This window comes from Cygnus olor, chromosome 4 (assembly GCF_009769625.2).
Source record: "Cygnus olor isolate bCygOlo1 chromosome 4, bCygOlo1.pri.v2, whole genome shotgun sequence".
In the NCBI taxonomy this organism is placed as follows: Eukaryota; Metazoa; Chordata; class Aves; order Anseriformes; family Anatidae; genus Cygnus; species Cygnus olor.
The window spans coordinates 48,200,623-48,220,046 of NC_049172.1; the positions used below are offsets into that span (position 1 = coordinate 48,200,623).

General features: G+C 36.9%; 1 long non-coding RNA gene across 3 annotated transcripts in view; it reads right to left on the reverse strand.

The window, feature by feature from the left end:
• LOC121070251 overlaps positions 1-19,424 on the reverse strand; it is a 71,319-nt gene that overhangs the window by 3,186 nt on the left and 48,709 nt on the right. Inside the window, exon 3 of one of the 3 annotated variants that reach the window (XR_005819969.1) lies at positions 8,465-9,540. The exons of 1 other annotated variant lie outside the window; for it this stretch is intronic. This is a non-coding gene — a long non-coding RNA (uncharacterized LOC121070251). Of the gene's footprint in view, positions 1-8,464; positions 9,541-19,424 lie in introns of those variants that run through there. One more of the 3 variants, XR_005819971.1, reaches the window with a different exon arrangement.

Below are 19,424 nucleotides of genomic sequence, written 5' to 3' on the forward strand. Positions count from 1 at the left end.
GTTATTAAGCTGTCTGTATATTTCCTTTCTACTCTTGCTTATTTTTCTCATGAATAGAAATGGCAGAGATGGGGAGAACTAAGGTAGAATTTGGAACAAAACAAATCAGACATGTTTAATGCAGTTTTCTTGTGGTCACTCTAGTCATAGTAAGATAGAACAAACACACCTAGAAAAGCTCAGGCAAGTTGTTTCCTTTTTTATTTTTATTTTTTTTTAAAGAGAATACTGCTTTCTGATTTATTTTATTTTATTTTGTGAAAAATCAAATGACTCCTCTGAGTGAGAAAACTCAGATTAAAATCAATGAAATTAACAGTGTTTTCTAAGGAAAAAAGTGCAAGGATTTGGTTTGGGATATAAAGGATTTGCCATGAGCTAAATCTATATGTTACCTTAACAGGTAAGTATTTAGTTAAACATAATAGAAATAAGGAATCTGCCAAGGCATACAAATGATAAATGGAAATTTCTATCGTGTTTATTATAATTCTGAATAACATTTGCCAAGAATAATGCACTTGAAGTCCTTTCCCATTTAATAAAATAAGGAAACACATTTTAAAAGACTTTAATGGAAATAATGAATTTTCAAAAATGCCAGTATTAAAATGCACTTTCAAAATTCAATAAATAGACATAATAAGAATAACTGATTTGTCATTGACAAATGTGGATCTCTGTCAAGTATAAGCCTCTGGCTATGTTGCAAAGTAAAACCGGGTCCCTCACAGCTTATTACAAGCACCTCACTACTCCAAAATTTTGTTTAAGTACAGGTGAGAGGGCCAGCAATAGTGCTGTGCTAAGGCTTTTTTTTTTTTTTTTTCAATAACCAAACCTAGTGTTTTAGTCACTGCACAATGCACAGACAGGACTTTGGAGGTACATGAACTTTATCAGCACTGGGTTACGATTCTCTGTAGTGGACTGTCTAGGGTGAATTAGATGCATCCTTATCAAGGTTATTGGGAAATTAGTGATTGCCAGCTTAGAACACCCGGCATCTGGAGGAGCCATTTTGGGCCTTGCTACAAATGAGAAACAAATTCAAAGAGGGGGGTTACCTTATTTCAGGTAGGAATTTATTTGTCTGTGATTAAATTCAGTGCATATAACAGATTCAGGATGTTTTCTTAATAAATTGGGAAAACTCTGAAGTGAATGCAGAAGTTTATAAACTTTGAAAGATACTGTGGAGTACAGAAGGGACTGTACAGTAATCCCTCTTCAGGGATTGCAATGCTGCAGGTCAGTTTCTTGGGGTATCGCTCTCTCTTGGTTAATTTTATAACATCTATACCCTGAAAACACAAACTCTGAATTACAGGCAAGCTTTCTTTTCAAGCCCTGCTAAGCCTGGACTGCCACACAGAGAAGCAGCCAAACCTCCTATCACTCCCGGCCTCCTACTCCCACTTTATTATGGCCTTTCTCGGGTGTTCCTAAAAGCGTTTGGTTGCACAGTGAACACAATCCAGGAATGAAACTATTAAATAATCAAAATAATGATTTTTATGTATTTATTTATTTATTAAAACCTTTCTCCAGCCTGGCTTACTGTGAGGCCTGCATTGTTCTACCATGAGGAGAAGGCCAGGAATTGCTTTGTGGCAGCAGCAGCTAACTGAAAACACGCTCCAAAACTACAGCTAAAAGGCCTTCAAAGCATTACATGGTTTACAAGTACAGCCTGTCCCTTTATGTTTGTGCAAAGATGTCCATAGGGAACCTGCTGGCTCCATAAACAACACTGCTGTTGCCTTCCTCTCCTAGCCTGTAGCCTTTGTCTGGGAATCCATACAGCGGCCATGAATGCCTGTGCTTTAGACACTCTCCTCTCTGTGCTAAAAAGCCAGGGGGAAGAGAAAAAAAAAAAGTAAATGGGAAGTATTCTTTCAGAATATGAACAAAGGATTGGAACAACAAATTTGTATTTGTTTTTTTCTTGTGTTACTGGAATTTAGCTTTCCAGTTTATGCATAATCATGCACATTCCAAAATTAGAAAACAAGGTAAGCAATTAGATTAATAAATGACCCTGCAGGCACATATGCAGTTAAGATAAAATTCACTCAAACCAAGCCTGCAAGAAAGGCACCTCAGCCACGCTGCCTAAGCCTTAGGGAGGAAGGGACAGTGTAAGAAGGGACTGTTCACACTCAAACTCATTGTCAGGAGTAATTACAGGATGAGCTGCCCAGATCTTGGGCATGTTCTGTAAATATTATCTGCCATGACAGCCAAGTTGTAGTTTGATCTTTCTTGAAGCTAAGTCAGTCACACCAAAACTCTTAATTTGGAAACATCAGTACCAGGACCAATGTGTCCGTTGGTATCAATTACACATTTTTCAGAAAAAATGAATGCACTGGGACCTAACTTTGAATTAGAAAAATTCCTGTTAGTTTTAGAGTGTGATACTGTATTTTACCCATAGACAGAAAAATAAGGAAATATTTATTCATTATATTTACGTATATTTAACTAGCAGATTCAAACAAAATTCAAGCAGAAGCACTAATTCTTCTGTCTTCAATTTTGTAATTTTATGTTATGTTTCACCTGAACATCACTTCACTTTTTAATTTTCTTAACATAAATAAGTTTTTTTTTTTTTTCCTTTGCCTATGTCACTACCATAATGGGAAAATAGAATTAGCTCCAAAGCGTGGATGTGGATGGTTTTGGATGCATTTACATTTTAGAATTGGGAGTCACACAGAGGATTGCTGGGGAAAAAATAAGAGAAGCAAAACAATAAAATAAAATAAAAAATCAGACTAAATAACACAATGCACATGTGCGATTGGAGAGAATAAGTTAATTGATATTTTTGCAGTCTGTGCGACCTTACAGTGTTTGCCCAAGTATATCTATGTACTCATGTGGATAGATATACAGGTATGCATGTGTGGATTTGTGAAAAGCAAACTAAATAAGAGATAAAGTAGTGTCTTCAAAATTTTAAAGTGTTTTTCTCCTGATGTTTTTGTAATGTTATGGCAAAGTAGCTTCTAATTCAGGCCCATCTAGAGCAATCTGTTTTATTTATAATTACAATATTTGAAAAAATATTGACTTCAGTGCAAGTGCCTACTCACAGACCTCAGAAGCTCTTTAGAGGTAGTGGCATAAGTAATTAACATTAAAAAAAAAAAAGTTACATGAATGATTTGGTATTGAGTTAATCAAAAGATAGGCAAGAAAAAAAAAAAAACATGTTGGAATGCATTCCTCCATTGTCATTTCTCTTAGATAAGTGCAGCTTTTTTATTTTTTTTAAGTATACATGAAAACCTACTGTAGTTCTGTAATGATTTTTTAAAAACAGATAATTAAATATTTACTTTACTTCTCAGTTTGCAGTTTCAACAATCATACAGACATCTGTTAGTACTTTCCTTACTAAATTCCTTAGAAATTCTGACATATTAGTAGGATGCTGTTGCTGTCACACTACCACCTCTGGTGTGTTCCTTTTACTTTTGCCCTACATGGTTTATTTGTCATCACTTCTCTGATTAATATTCAAATATTAATCAAATATCCAGTTGCTGGGAATCTGTTTCTTGCCAAACACATAGAGTTCAATTAACTTCCTGGAGGTTGTAACCTCTCAGTTCTTTGGAAAATTAGTTCATTTATTCACAGTGATCACTGTTTAAAAATCAATAGCATCTGCAGTGTGTGGGTTATTAGAAACAAAAGTTAACCCAGGTTAAAAGTAACTTGAATTGCACATCTAGTTGCAGTGTGATGCCTTATATGTCAAAATACTTCCCAGATTTTGAAATCTTAAACCAAAGACTGCCTCTTTTATATAATTTCATAAGAAGTTCACAAAGGAGGAAACTGACTTCAACAGTTTGAGTGGCCTAAACCATAGGAAAACAAAACAAAACAAAACAAAAAAACTAGCTTGTTATTCAAGGGAAAAACCTGATTCAACTATGTTCCAGAAAAGCTGCACACTATGAAGCTTCATAGGTACGGAAAGGCAGTCTCATTAATAAAGCTCATGGGACTTTGAATTATTTCAATTAGTTGAAGAGCACCAAAATATTTTTATACTTCTCAGTTTTAAAGGTGAACAGTAATGCTGAGAAATGGTAGGATCCCAAATCATTTAAAGAACATAAGGAAAACATTAAATGATGCTTGTATTAAATGTGCAGCTAGCTTCAGCTGTTTTCACAACTACCTGGGTGCAGTATCCTGCTCAGAAACTACTGTCTTATACTGTAGTGTTGTCAAGTATTACTAAAAGGGAAAGAAAAATCATGATAAATCATCTTTAATTGCTAACATTTATTTTTTTCAAATTTAGGATTTTTAAAGCGATTTGAGTCATCTTTAAGTATTCATGTAAGACAGCCTGGTGTCTTACATGACACCCTCAGGAGAGGATGATTTTCACAGATTCCTTGTCCTTTGCTTCTGATGCATTGTTCTTAACTGTGTTGCCTTCAGATCCTGTGACGTTTTATATAGGAGTAAACAAAAACATGGCAAATTGAGAAAAGTAACTTGTAATTGCTGTGACATATATTACAGTAAGAGATTCAGTAAACTCCCATCTCCAAAATCACCTTCTGGAGAACTGGGACTTGTATCTCCTAAGAACTGAAGGAAACACTGGAAAGATTTTCAGTTCAGTTGTCATTCAAAATCAAATTGGAAAGATCTGGTGCAAAATATGTAAGATGTTTAAGTCACTGCTGGAAGTGTAAAGACTCAGTAAAACTGCAGATTAAAAAAAAAAAAGTATTTCAAGTCTATAATGAACATTCTTTCAAAAAAGAACTTATGATTGTTCACACGCACTGGGCCAGGGAAAGCCTCAGAATTACCCTTCTTCTTTAGAAGAAAGGTAGCCTACAGTGCCCCAAAGCTGGTAGTCATTCACACAAACCAAAATGAAGACCCACAATTGTCGAATTTCAGATTTAATTGGTCCAATTTTGGATTTAATTCTGGATTAAATTAAACTAATTCTGGATTGAATTAAACTAATTAGAGTAAATATAGCATCTAGATGCTCACAGTCAAACAGGAGATTGGCATGTTCCCTCTCTTAAAACTTCTTCCCTATTAAAAAAAAAAAAAAGAGAGATTCAATTTTGTTTTATATAATGCTGTCTTTGAAAAGCTAGAACAGGAACAAAGCCCAATGATTTGGATGTGAATGCACACTAGGGAATCTTCAAACTCCGGTGTTAAGCACAGCGGGGACTAAATGCAGCACACCTTGCTAGCTAAACAGTGGCATTCACATCCTGATTTACCAGGATCCCTGTAGTTGGAGGGCAAACAGCAAGTTTCCTGAAGAAATCAATCAGAATTTTGCAGTCAGAGCCTGCTCAAGCATATGGTTTTTCACTCATCAGGCATATCCAAATCATGCTTTTGCATAACTCGCTCTTATTATACTCTATCTAGACTAAGTCTATCCCTGAGTGTCCTGCCTAGCAGGCTGAGGTTAGCCCTGGGAATATGGACAAGGACAGGATGTAGTGAAGTTTGAAAGCAACTTTTTGACCAGACCTAGTCTTTTCTGAGTAGGTTGGAAAATATGTTCCTCCCCATTCACTGGGAACCTCCTCTCTTGCTCATGACAACAGCCCTTTATCTGGTAAGCTTAACTGGGTGATCAGCATCCTTTATGAGGGAAAGTTTTAGTCTTTCTGATGACATAGTGTCTTCCATTTTGTCCACAAAACAAACAAACAAACAAACAAAAAACTTTTTGGTAACTTTCAATAATGGATTAACTAAAAGGATATAATTTGACATGGATTTTTTTTTTGTTATATAATGCTTGGTTTGTACTGAATAATCAATTTATTTTTGTGTGATAGTGTTACTGAAAAATGTGTTTTGTATGGTAACACATAAAACAACAAAACAGATTTTAGTCATTGTATTATAGGATGTGCTGCATAGAACATCTCTCCTTAGACTGAACCTGCTAATAGTGCTCATTCTTTATCTGGGTAAGGATGCTTGCTTATGCTTTAAAACAATTTTGACAAAAGTACTTCTATAGACATTGCTTTCAGAGATAAGTGTATTTAAAACGTTAGACTACTAATTTAGATCTCTTTTAGAAAAATAGAATTTATTTTAGTGTCTGATCTACATTATCAGTAAATTGGGAAATACTATTTTGAACTTATAACATGAACATTTTTCAGGCAAAATACCAGTTATGTTTTCCTCAGAATACAGATGATAGCTCTTCTGATAACACAAGAGTGTTAAGCTGTCATAGGTTAAAGAAGCACAATTTTGTCACCTAAACCCAAGAGAATTTGCTGTCTTTTTTATAGATAAATTCTAAAGGGTGTAAGTTTCAGAACCTGAAGGTAGGACAGGAAGCATGTGAAACTGCTTCTTAAAGCACTGCTTGCTTATTTCTACATCATTTATGCTCTAGAACTTTTTATTCATACACTTCAGAGGGCTAATTTCAACATACTTTAGAGTTGTCTGCCACCTGCTGGGGCTCTGCCCTTGTTTCTTTTTTAAGGAGGTCATGAAGGGGCAAGGGGATGTGGGCTTTGTACTTTAATTTCATAAAGACTGTAATATAAGCTGTGGGTGCCTAAATATATGAATTTAGGAATAAATGACTTGAAAACAGAAAGTAAATGTCCATACCTGGTGAAGTATGTTTAAAAGGAAATAAAAATCATCCTCTCTGGTGCTTGTCAGATGTGGGGCTACTATTTGCTGAATCAGCAAAAAAGATGTTCAAGCTACTGAATAACCTCCCCTAAGGCAATACAAAACAGCCAAAAGATCCATTCCTTTTACCAGCAAGAGGAAGCTATATATAAAATCATCTATAATTCAATACAATTTACTTTAACAACTATAAAAGCTCTGCATTGTAATGACATTGCAAGAAATTTACCCAAGAGCATCTCAGCAGTTAATGAAGACAGGATACTCTATATCTTATAAAGTGCTCCTGCTTGTGGACAGTGGTACCAAGAGCATCAGCAAAACTATCAAATGCTCAGCACCTTGTAGAATCATGGCCATAATTATGGACAAGAAATTCTTTTTTATTGTATGAAGTCAATTATCTAATATCCCTGCAGTTTGCAATGCCAGTGTGAGACCCTATGAGTCTTTCTCCTACCAGACCCTTTGCATTCTTGAGAAGTAGGAGGAGGACAGTTAAATCACGGTTTAAAACCCCAAATTACTGGCTTTTAATGGTAAACACAGCTATCTCAGCTCACCAACCATATCCCACCACTGTCTTCTTCTGGTCATCTGTGTGTAACTGATGTGCTGTCAGTGTCATTGCCTGAAAAGTTGACCTTGTGGGTCAACAGTTGCAGTCAACTGTTTCAGTCAGCCTGTTGGAGAAACCCTTTACAGGATGACAGAGCACTGCCCTCACCTGAGAACTGGTCTCTTAAGCTGCAGGCTCAGTGAATGCTCTTACTATGTAAAGACAGCCCTTAAGAAATGAAATAAATCTTCCCTAAGCTAATTAATGATCTGCTCAATGAAGAGAAAGGCAGAACTCAAGAAATAATGTCCCACGCCTTTCTCTTGATTAATAAAGACTCATCCAGAATACAAATTTTGAGTGCTTTCAGCTCTCAGTGGACAGATGGTATCCAGGTGCTCTACCTAGATTACCTGAGCTCAGTTTCCAGGTGTGGGTTTTAAGGAAAAGTTGGACCTGGCACTTAGGGACGTGGTTTAGTGGGCAACATTGGCAGTAGGGTGATGGTTGGACCAGATGATCTTGGAGGTCTTTTCCAACCCTAGTGATTCTATGATTCTATGATTCATCCCAGCCACAGCTGGGCTCCACTGCAGAGAAAGACCTCCTTGTGTAGGAGCCTCATCTAATCCTCCTTTTCTAAGAGTCACCAGTCTGCCAGGGAATCACAATGTGCCAGGAAGGTACATTTCCGTTTGGTCTATTTAGAGGAACATTTCAGTTTAGAACCACTTTTTGCTAGGTTTTATAAATACAGAAGTTGTAAAGTAGTGCTGATGGTTACGCTGTAATTAGTCATTACCTTGTGACTGTTACAGAGCTCCTTGAACTGGAGCTACGCAGAGTGAGGAGGGATTTTTTGGTCCCTGAGGGGCAGGAGGTATTTGCATGCGTTGGTTCAAAAGTGAGATGAGACAATATTATGAAACATTATTTTGGCCTGAGGGGTTACAAGGTTCAGCAAAAAACAGATGAATTGTATTACCAGGAACAGTGAAATAACTTAGGGGAATCAGGAGCAGATAGAGTGTGCATTCCTAGTGACGGCATGTTTCAGCTTCGTATCTTTGGTCCATCACTGCAGAATTTTTAAAGACTATGAAAAAAAAATGTTATGAGTCCATTGAAGTAAGTTAGTACAGTAAGTCTTACCGAGATTAAAATAAATAAAACAAAGCAAAACAAAAAATGGAAGAAAAAAGATGAAGGGATGCATGACATGGACTCCTGATGGCTCTTGAACAGGAGATGTTTATTGCCCTTTTTCACTACTACATATAGTTTCCCCGTACTCCCACGCGCTGTCCACGCACCCGAATCTGTCTTACAATTGGTTAGAGACCCTCAGACATGTGCCTTGAGCCAGCCAGCAATTGGCCACTGCCCAAAGCTCATCTTTAACACTGTAGCCAATTTACTTTATCTTGACCTTGCTCAAGTTTTTAGTTCTACTGCTGTTTTCCTCATTAACTCAGGGACCTGTGAAACAGCACAAAGCTCCCTGCGAATTCCTTTCCCACAAAAAGACACACAAAAAAATGTATCTTGTTTCCTTATGCTATCATTAAAATATAATAGTCCAGAATTAAAAGGGCAGCAAACATTGGAAAGCTCCTCTTGGAGCAAAACCTAGATTTGAGCCCACTAATTGCCCCTCCTACTGTTTGGTTCAAATCTAACAAGCGTCCAGCTGCTAGTATATACCTTGTGAACAGATGAACACATCAGTGTGTGTCCTACCCTATGGGCAGATGGTGTATTATCACATGTAACTGAGGCAGTACACTGAGGCTGTCGCTTAGACATCTTGCAAAAAAGCTTGCAGGCAGTGGCCTGCCAGGCAGAAATGTCCACAACAGCACTGCACAACCTCATTACGGGCAGAGAGCAGGACAGTTGTCTTGTCAAGGTGCGGGCTGTGGGGCAAGGCTGTCCCTCAGGAACCAGACTGGTGGTGCTCTTCCCCTGCACGGGGCAGGGCCCACTGAGGGAGAGCTAACTCCCTCTCCCACATGCCAAGGAGGTGGGGCGTGCAAATATGCACTTCCAGTCTGCAGCTCTACTCTTCCTGTCCTTCTTTTCTCTTTCCTCCTCTCCCTTTGTCCATCTTCTTTTGTAACGTTCACTTCTGAAAGACTAGTCTTGAGACCAAAGTGAATATTCATGGCTTCAGTCTTTGCAGCAGGTTAGCAGGACTCCTTTTCCAAGGGTACAGTAACACCGTATCAGCTCCTTTCAGCAGCCTTCCTTTATAGTCTTTTGTCATGTATCCTGAGATATATTTTTATCTGCTAAGCAAAGATGACATACATTAACTACATCTCTCAGTGCAATGTCACATACATTGTTGTGTTACACTGCCAAGTAATTCTTACCAAAAAAAAAAAAAAAAAAAAGTAGCAGTAAGGGCTAGAAGAAAAACCATGTTGTCAGCTTGGCTAGATGTTTTTATAACTTCTTCACTCAGAAGGTACCGATGCAGCTTTAGTCCAGAGATAGATATCACATCTTATCTTGTCAATGAATTTACAGTTGTAATAATATTTAAGCAAGTATCCTTTATTGCTGCCCAGAGGTTTTGTTTGTTTTTGTTTTGTTAAATACACCTTTTTCCTTGAAATTCTTTGCAGATAGCGTTTTCCATACTAAAGGCATGTTGACACTGCAGTTTGCAGCAGAAGTTCCCAAACAAGTTTCAGACAGCCCAGCAGCAGCAACACAGAGTAACTCCTGAAATAATCTTCTTTTCATGCTAATATTTAAATAGCCTGATATTCTAATTTTATTTAAAACTCTGTAGCAGAGACATGCCTTTAGAGTTGTGATGGCAGTCACATTCAGGGACATAGGTGTGCTAGCTGCAAATTAAAAAGCAGCTAGCAATCTAGGCATGCAAACAAACTCTAATTCTATGAACTTCTTACTTTATGTGTTTTTTCACATTTGAGGAAACATCTGAAATTACCATAAACCTCCTCTTCCAGTGTGAGTTTGTGGCTTGTATCTGCTTACCTATTGTGTGCACAATAAATTTTCTTGTAGTCAGTCAGCTAACCTGTCTGAGAAATGAGGATATTTTTAGTAGAAGTAGGTAGCAAGTAATTGATTATTTTCACCTCTGCAGTCTTTGATTAAAGTCAGTGTGCTTAGGGGGGAAAGTCAACAATCATTCCTAAACATATACAAGCATTTAATTGCGGCAATTAATTTATCTATACAACTCAGTGTATTTTTTAAAAGCTTCTTGCCTGAAACTGAATGCCTCATCAGTCTTAAATATAACAGCCTGAAAGAACAAGTCAGTAGAATAACAAACAGTACTGTAGAAAACGCAGGCATTTGCAGGAAACAAAAAGATATTTTCAAATCTGCAAAGCAAAATTGTGAAGAATTTGACAAATAAAGGCAGCAGAAGGAACATCAACAGGTAGAACCACAAAAATGAAGTAGATCATTGTTTATATTGCCATGTAAAGGAAATGGAGAAGTAAAAGAGTCTTGAGTTGTAATCACTAAAGTGATTTTGTAGGGGAGTTTGAAGAATGCAGTAGTTATGGATACCAGTTTTATAAATGTCATGTTCCCCATCAGTTTATCTGTTCACTACAAATGAGTATGACTGTCAGGATACAAGTCAAAGAAGACAGCTAATAGAAAACAAATGTCTGGAGAATGGCAGTAAAGCAGTAAAGATGGATAAGTGGCTTCTGAGAAATCATTGTGACAATGGCTGTGCCATTGGTTAGGAAGAGCAGACAAGCCTTTGCAAGCCTGCATGCTTCACCCTTCCTAAAGACGACATCCTAAATAGGTACCAAATATCCTGTGAGTGTGGATCAGCATGAAAATGGGCTGCGTTTCTGATATCTCACATTGAAGTTGCTGAAAAATAGAATTTCATCTAGAAACCAATGTAACCACCTATGAAGTATACCCAGGAGAGACTAAAAGGGTCTGAGACATAGCTCAGTGATAGAGGTACTCCCTCACAAACAACTCTATTTCAGCAGGATTTACTGCACAGCTTAGATCTTTTCTTTTTCCTCACAGGAAGAAGAGATGGAGACCAAGAGACAATGACAAGGAGGTAAAAAATACAAACTGCATGTTTTATTAACTATTTGTATGTTTCTCTAGCTCCACTGAACTCCTTGATATTCACTGTTAGTCAAGTGTAAGAGTTAATGCCTGTGACGTTAGTACCAATTAGTATCAATTTTCCTCACATAATCAGACATATATAGAGACAATCTATTAGGAAGCATACCTTAGATGTCAGCCACGTATATAGCCATTTTTATCTTTCACAGTTTTTTGAGGTAGCATGATTTTACTGTGTATTTTTGAGAGACACAATAGCATTCAAATTCTTCTAGAAGACAATTCCAGGCTTTTCCAGGATTTTTTCAAAAATTGAATCTAAAATGTTTAGATAAGACCTTGCAACTTCTTTTGATGTTTGTTATCAGAAATAAGCATTTCAGCAAATGAATTCCAGGATTATTTATTTATTTATTTATTTGTTAATGAAGGAGAATGCTTGAACGGTTTTAGTTTGCTGTACTGTAGATATTCATGTATATTTGTAGTCTTCTTTTTCTTTCCATTGATATCAGTCATTAATATTTACAACATCTGTTGTAAATATCCAAGGAAATTCTTAGGATTCCCTGAGGAGAAAGAGAAAAAGGGAAGTATTTTTTCCCACATGAGACAGAACTGCTGGTACAGACAGCTGGCTGAAATTGTTCCCACAATTTTCTGAAGAGCAGCCAGTCCCAAGATGAGTCCCGTCACCTGATCCAAACATGATGTAGTTCCAGGTTGAACAGATGACTTCAGATTTCCTTGAAACAATACAAAAATTCAGGATTCCTGAGTGTGAAGCGCAGACTTCATTGATAATTCCTCAGTCCTTTTTTATATTTTATTCCCATAGTCTTTGCTAGCACGGTGAAAAAGATTAATATGTTGGGGTTTTCATTCCTTTATGTCATCAATGTTTAAGTACAGACCTAATGGTCCCTGTCATTGCAAGCTACATTTGCTCTAACAGTATGCCAGAAGGTAATAAATGTGCTTGACAAGAACAAGGAAGGTCTCCCTGGTGCACAAATTCATGTTCATGTGAAGGTGCAGAGCTAGCACAGTTGATGGTGGAACTCGCCACAAGAATGGCAGCGTAGATATAGCACATTAACATAAGTGAAGAGAAGCACTACAGAGCTCTGAATGTATCTTTGATGAGAATTGGGAACTACAATCAGAACTACTACAATTGGGAATTACTAGGCAGATCAGATGCAGTAGGGTTTTTGTCTGGTTTTGCTACACACAACAGGAGAAAAAATGTTTTAGTTAGAAAAAAAAAAAAATCAATGCAAGAAGCAGTAGCCTTATTTGTTATATTACAGGCAGGCTGGTGGATGATGATGACTGGCAGAAATTAAATGTTTCAGTTATTTCACTGGATGTACAGGTAGGTGTCCAGAGCTTTCATTTTACTTGTTCTACTGGATCTACTTGTATATAAACCATAATATTGAAGGGGATTCTGAGTCAATTAACCATTAACGAGATCGTTAGCCAAAGATTAAAAAAAAAAAAAGTGAAAAAAACTAATACAATACTGGCACACAATTTAGCTTGGCCTTGTACCAAATATTAAGTATTGCACTAATAATGGAGTACTGAAAATTCAGCAATGAATAGGGAAGATATACGAAAGAAATTTAGTAGAGAAGAACAACCATTCCATTGCTTATATCAGGAAAGACTCAGATACAGCATTTATTAAATTGACAAGGAGAAAATCAAACACTGAACGGATGTTTTCTTTTTTTGTGAGTGAAAATAGATGTCTGATCTAATGGGCTGAGACCAAGAAAACAGCAAAAGAAATGTGTACAACTGAGTGAAAGAAAAGAGCAGGATTCAGATCACGTTTAGAATAAGGCAAAACAAAAATAGCTCTTCTGAAATCTATAAAACTAGGCAATATAAAATAGGTGATAAGGAAATTATTATCCATTAGCCAAAGCAAAGCAAAACAAATAGTAACATGGCAACTTATTTTATGAAAATAACCTGTAATTAGTAATTTCATGGTGTCTTTAAAATGTGGCCTTATTCTCTAGAATAATTTCCACCACTTAAATTATTTTACAGAGAAATTATTCATATTGTTTCATAAAGATATTTTTCTATTTGCTTGCTTTAGATTTTAAACCATGCCTGAATTTCTGGAACACATTGATATAGATTACAGGCATATCTTTCTTTTTTTCAACACGGTTAATATTAAAACAATAAAAGCTTTTTTTCCTTATGTTCTGCAAAATTTTTGGTCCTTAATACTCTCTACTTTAATTTTCTGTAGTTGTGCTGCAAATATTTTGCAAATATATCCTCTTCACAGAATTATTCCTCTACCCAGGCTGAAAGCAAAATAACAGAATTTGCTTATAAAGTCTTGAGAGAGGAAGATACAAACATCCCAGACCTTAGAAGAGTTAACCAGACACACAAAATAATTTTAAAAAATAGTGAGCTCCTAGCACCTGGAGAGCTGCCAGGTGCAATTAAAGGTTGGTCTCAGCTGTGACTGGTTATTAATAAAGGGCTTTTGTAGGAAGTGAAGCTTTGAGTCCCCCTAGGAGGTCTTAGTGTTGTGGAGAGAGTGGTTAGTTGGTTATGTTATTTTTGTTATTGATGTTAGAGAAGGTTGAAGGAATGGTGGTAATGTTTGTGGTAGTAATAAGGTCATAAAGAGAGGTGTTTCTGAGCAGGTGTTCTTGCTAGATATAGTTCAGAGAAACTGCAAGGCTTATGGGAGGTTTCATCTTGATAGTGAAGGTGTCTCTGAGTCTGAACCCAAAGTTGGATTTCAGTTTTAGATGCTAGGAAAATTCAAGTTCTTCTTGAGGACTCTGGGGAGAGTGAAATGAAGCTACTAAAATCTGTATCCAAGGTTGAAGAGCTGGTGTGAGACTTTGGACTTCCTGCATGTGAAAAAACTGTTGCATCAGAAGTCAGCTATGGTTCCACAGACAATGAGGGACGAAAAGAGTTGTTGATGAGTGGCTGCTAAGGGAAGAGCTTGTCTTTGCGATGTCCAGCTATCATGATGCATATGGTAAGTTTACCTTGCATGAACCTAGATGCATTTGCTATAAAAGCTGTGAAAATTCATGTCTTTCATGACGTTACAAGAGTAACATCGAAGGTTCTTAAGACACTTGTGCAGAGATGATGAAATAATGGACCCAAACCATGGTCTTGTACTTTCAGAGAAGCATGTTTACTTAATTTTATTTCCCCATACTATCTGCACTAAGACTAGTAGCTCTGCTGTGTGGATGCCTCCTCTTGTCGCATCCTTTAGTTATCACTTTTCTAGGCAATTCTTAGCCAAAATCAAACCACAATTGTACCCTTATCCTTATGGGTAAGACAGCACCCGCTGGATTCTGCTGTCTGCAAGGGAATACCAATTTTTATTCCTGAAAACTGGTGAAATGATTAAAACTGTAAGGAGACTGAGGGTTTGTAAATATTATGCTGGGGGAGAATGTACATTTAGGTTTCCTCCTCTTCTACTCTTAAATTGCTGCTAAACTAGTTAGCAAGCAGTAAGTACTTACCTAAAGCAGCACCTTTTTTTTTTGGGGTGATGTAAAGCAGGTGAAGCCAGACAAGAAGGGCTCTTCTTGAGAAGAAGCCTCTACTCCTACTAAAACATTGGGTTACAAGTAATGAGTAGACAGGGTTGCCAGAAAAACTAGTCATAAACTCATGCTATACGATTGTGGTACTCTATAGTCTATTCATATTTTTAAGCTAGCAGAAAGATGGATGGGAAAAAAAAACTGGAGATCCTTCTTGCAAGATTAGTCCTCGTAGTTTTTGAGAAAAATGTATTGCTCTTAGTATAAGTGAATATGAATCAAAAGAATATCGCTATTCCATGCACATAATGTATTTCCCTTCATAAAACATTTTGCTAAAAAGGAATTGTGTTCATGCTTATGTTAATCATAACTGAATTTTGAAGCTTGTAGTTTGGGGCTGAATGATGATTGAGTTTTTGACTTTACCATGTGAAAGAGCTGCCACAGAACTGAACTGCATCATTACATCTCTTAATGCTGTTCCTGATGGTTGTAGAAATAAGCAAAATTATTTCACAAGTGCTGTTATAAAAGTAGGTATAAGTAATTCTTTTAATGTTTTAGTTGCTAGTGAAGATTTTATAGATAGGAATTGATAACCTCTAGAAGTCAGCTGAAGGTGTAATACTGAATATATTTCTATCAGCTCTTTATTAATGGTTGTCTGTGATCCATGTTCTGGTGTTGTAGTGTTGACAGTTGTCCAAAATTGATGCTGGTTTGCATGAAGGAAGCAAACTTTAGTATAGCAGAAAAGTCATGGGAAATCTGTAAGGGGCTGGGAGGTCAAACTTAATTCTGGTTGCTTCCAGCTGGCTTCCCACTGTGTAATCTGCAGTGAGAAATGTTCCAAGGAGGATGAAGTTTGGGACAAAATAGAACTCTGTATGTGTAATAGGCACAAGTCTTTCCATGCATATGTGGTAATTTAGATCAGAATACAGATAGGAAAAAAGATAGGAAACAGCTGGCCCATATGGTATGATTAATTTTGGGTATCTGCTTTGCAAAAACTAAGAGATTAAAAGTTCAGTGCAAAATGGTCTTATCATGTGCATAGACCTTGCGGTGCTTATTTCTTAATAACAAAATATGTGAAGCTTTTATGGCACGGATTTTGGAGATGAGTGAATTTGTACCTTTAGGCACTGAAACACCTGAGAAGAAATAGAAAAATAAATAGTTCAGCTTCGTGAAGAACTGTTACCCTAGAAGCTTTAACCTTATTATTTGGAGAAGTTTCTGTGTTTAAAAAAAAAAAAAAAAAAAAAGGAAGTCTTCAGTGTCATTTTACCTCTTCCATGAAGAGATCGTTTGCTTAACATATAAATGAAGTTTGAGAAGTCTTTTATGCAGAGCATGTGTAGCTCCTTTTAGATAACCCTCTAGAATTGCTAGACTTCTAATATTTTCAGAAGTACTGTGCAAACCAATCTCTAAACCAAGTGCTGTTTTGAAAATACCATTGTCAACACAAGCATCTTCATATTTGTACTCGAGTAGATGCTAATTTGAATGATAAAGGATTTATTTGCAATGCATAGTATTAGAGTAAAAGGCAAAATAACTCTGGAATTTAGAAGCAGTCAATATTTTTACTGAGTTCTCATTAGCAACATTTCATTGTAGTTGTTAGAATACACTTTGTTCTTGGGGAACGTCATCATTCCTGAACAACGATGTTGTCCCTTTCTTCTAGTGGTATCTGGCTTGACAGCACCCTGGCATGACAAGATGATATGACAGTGAGGATTAAGCACGGAAGTCGGGGGGGGACTGTCTGCATGAGTCAATTTATGGTTTTCTTCTGTGTGTTTCTAGAACTACAGAAACCTAGAAGAAACAGGGTAAAATCAGATTCTCTTCATTGTCTCACTTCTGGTTAAATTGACACAATAATTAGGAAATTAAATGAAGCTTGTCACTGTCTGTCTTAGGAGCTCTCATTACTCAGTAGCGAGCTGGGGGAAGGATGTGAGAAACACAGGCTTACACAATATATGGCCTTCGATCCATGGGAGAAAATAGCACTGCAGAGAAGAAATAACTCTATGGACAGTGTAGCTGGTTGGACCTAAAATATCCTATTTGTTTCATGCAGTGTATGAATACTCTAAAGGTAATTTAAGTGTCTTGGCTTCTATTGACAAATACTGAAAGCATAGCATCCTATCAAGCAATATGAAATCGTCTTTGGCTTCACTCTGTAAAGTTGTGTCACATGTCTGCTAATATCACGTTCATGTTAATCTATTTGACCTTTCATTTTCCTCCCTTGTCCAATTTGGTGTTCAGAAAAGCATTGATGAAGTATTCTTTCTAGCCTGGTTCTTGTGCTTTCCTTAAAATAGCTTGTGTGCATGCCCTCTAGAAAACACAGATAAAAATTCATAGCTTGCAGCTAGCAAATACGGTGATACTGGGAGGAGAAGAGCAGATCCATCGCTAGCAAATGTAGTTTTCTCAATGTTGTCAAAATCCAGCTGTGTACGTGCTGTGAAATACCCAGAAAATATCTTGTCTAAGACCTGTGGACTGCGTGAATAAACCCTTTTTAACTCCTGTGCTGTGAATTAATAAAAATCCCCTATGTGTTACCATTCCTTAGGCACAGTATGATGCTGCAGTCCTAGGAAGTATAAGCTATTGTTCTTCTGTCTTGAAGTCACTAACTACCCACCTGGGTATTATGTTCTAGGAGATTTCAAGCTATAAATATGGCACGTGGCACTTGTCACACTGGCTAAGTACCAGAAGACTAAAGCAGTTAACTCTGTGGAGTATTTCCTGGAAAGAAACTAGACTAAAAATAGTAAACTTGTATCTCATTTCATAGGTAACTGCTTAAAGAATAGGACTGTCTCTGTAAGGTAGCTCAGTTTGCGTGTTCTAAGACCAAGCTTAGAGCAGTGCTAAACATTGTTCACAATAGTGGTGTCATTTGGAGAAGACTTTTCTCCAGGACTGAAAGGGAGAGAGCAAAGTAATTACAATTTCAAGAACTTTAGCTCGCTGGTAGCTTCCTAAGAGGGCAAGCAGGGTTTGATGGAACATTCAAGTGGCTTACATGTATTCTTTTTTTACCACAGAAAATAGCTTTTCCATGACATTAGTGATGTTATGTGTTCAGAAGAGACTGTTTTATAAATGTTCTAAATACTGGCTGGGCTTTCTGTTAGGGTGTTTTTAAAGTCACTACTTAAGCTTGTTCCTAATCTGAACTGTGGCTTGTTAATTCTTCTAACCTCCCTTAAGAATACTTCCCAATGAAAACACTGAAGGTTCAAACACAAGTAAGACCACAAGTAGTGCTTCCGCTTTACTTATGCTGATTTAAATATTAATAATTACAGCCCTTAAAAATGGGCTGTTGCAAGATGTTTCTAATAGGGACTCAGAGAAGTGTATTGTAGGAATCTTGCCACTCGGTGGCACTGTTTGTTCTACTTTTATTGTGGTATGCTCTTAACACAAGACGATTCAGCCGCTGACTTCCATGCCGCTAATAGTGTGAGTTATTCTCAAGTGGTGTGCAAAACATAGGGAAGGTGGACGTGATTAAATCTATTGATTAGGGAGAAAGGAGGTTTTTTTCTCCTCTTATCATCTTGTCCGCCTGAAGAGTCAGGAGCTGTTTCTGATTCATCCCCTGGTACAACACAATTCTGTCCCTGTTCCTAGTCAGCGCAAAACTACAGGTCTTCATTCCAAAATCACATACTTTTTTGTTTTTACATAGTCTACAATAACCAGAAGGTACACAGTTTACGTATTCACAGGGAAATAATATGCAAAATTACATTACTAAGTACTTCTCCCTTGACATGGTGGAGACCTGGTATTTGGAAATTTAGGCTCTTCCTGGTTTGCCTGTGACTCTGCTGTTGGCCAGAAAAGGTGAGAATTGAAAATGTGTTCTGCTGTTTCTTAGGCGTTACATGTAGCTGAAGTGCCTTTTCACTGGAGTGCTGTTACAGGAAATGCTTAAGAATTAAAACAAATATGAATTAATAACTAAAACACTATTACTTTTAAAGAAGTTTGGGCATCTAGCTCTTCTCTTAAATAATAGTGCTCGTAAACAAATATGCTCTTACAGTTTATATCTATTTAATTAACCTAATCTAACCTAGAGGGGAGAACTGTCTAGAGAAACTGTGGAGGGGAGCCTAATAGCTCCCAGCTGACTTAAGCTTGCATACTTCTGTGCTCTTTTGTACCTCAATAAAAGCTCTGAGCCTTCATTAAGGAATCACAATGTAGAGCTTCATAGCATTCAATGTTTGTATCAACTATTAATGTAATACTGAGGTGGCCAGAAAAGAAATAGTATTTTATGAACTACTATACTTTGTCAGTTAAGAAATATTAAGTCTTCTGATGTCTTTCAGTTTCCAGAGTCCTAGTGGAATAAAGTGTACATAATATCATTTGATCAGAATAATGTCTGATGTGATTTGCCAACCTAAACGGAGTTATTTTACTTGTGAGGCTTCTTAAGTTAC